The sequence below is a fragment of the Chiroxiphia lanceolata genome, chromosome 1, assembly GCF_009829145.1.
Source record: "Chiroxiphia lanceolata isolate bChiLan1 chromosome 1, bChiLan1.pri, whole genome shotgun sequence".
Lineage (NCBI taxonomy): Eukaryota > Metazoa > Chordata > Aves > Passeriformes > Pipridae > Chiroxiphia > Chiroxiphia lanceolata.
Genome location: NC_045637.1, coordinates 70258225 through 70258945, shown reverse-complemented (window position 1 = coordinate 70258945; position 721 = coordinate 70258225).

Below are 721 nucleotides of genomic sequence, written 5' to 3'. Positions count from 1 at the left end.
CTACAAGCAGCAGGACGACTTCAGTCAGAGAACTTCTCTCAGTGCAGATGTGTTTCAAGGTGTTTTGATCACCTAATACAGTCAAGGTTACCCTCTTGTCTAAACAGTATTAATATACATAGGCAGAAAACAGGAAACAGGGAAGAAAACATTCACTGCAGGAGGAAACAGTCTTTAATATGCTGTAAACACCTTCTCTGGTATACATAAATATATATACATATTACTGTGAATAATCTGTAACATATCAAAATCCATTTTTATCTAGTTAAATATTTTTTCTGCAGAAATCTGTATAATGCCACCTAAACACACTCTAAGTATCCTCCTCTTTATCTGTCTTTGAAGACAAAATGAAGAACATTTTAGTGTAATTTGCTAGAAGCATAGTTATTTGGAGCAGGCAGTAGTGAGTGCGACAGGATTACTGAGTAACTATTTTCCCCTCAGACCCTGTAAAAGGGAGAGGAAAAGGAGAAAACAGAAACAGCTTAACTCACCAAATATCAACCCACTGCATTGCCCTCTTAGCCACTGAGTGTTTTGGGATGTAAGACCGAAGATTACATCAGTACAGTAAAGGTTCCCTTCTCTCTCTACGATCATAAACTGTACGCTATTGGGAAAAAAAAAAAAAAAAAAAAAAAAAAAAAAAAAAAAGGCGACAAAAACCCCGCAGCTTTACCCCAGCATCAGAGCCAGCAGAAGTCAGAACAGGTAG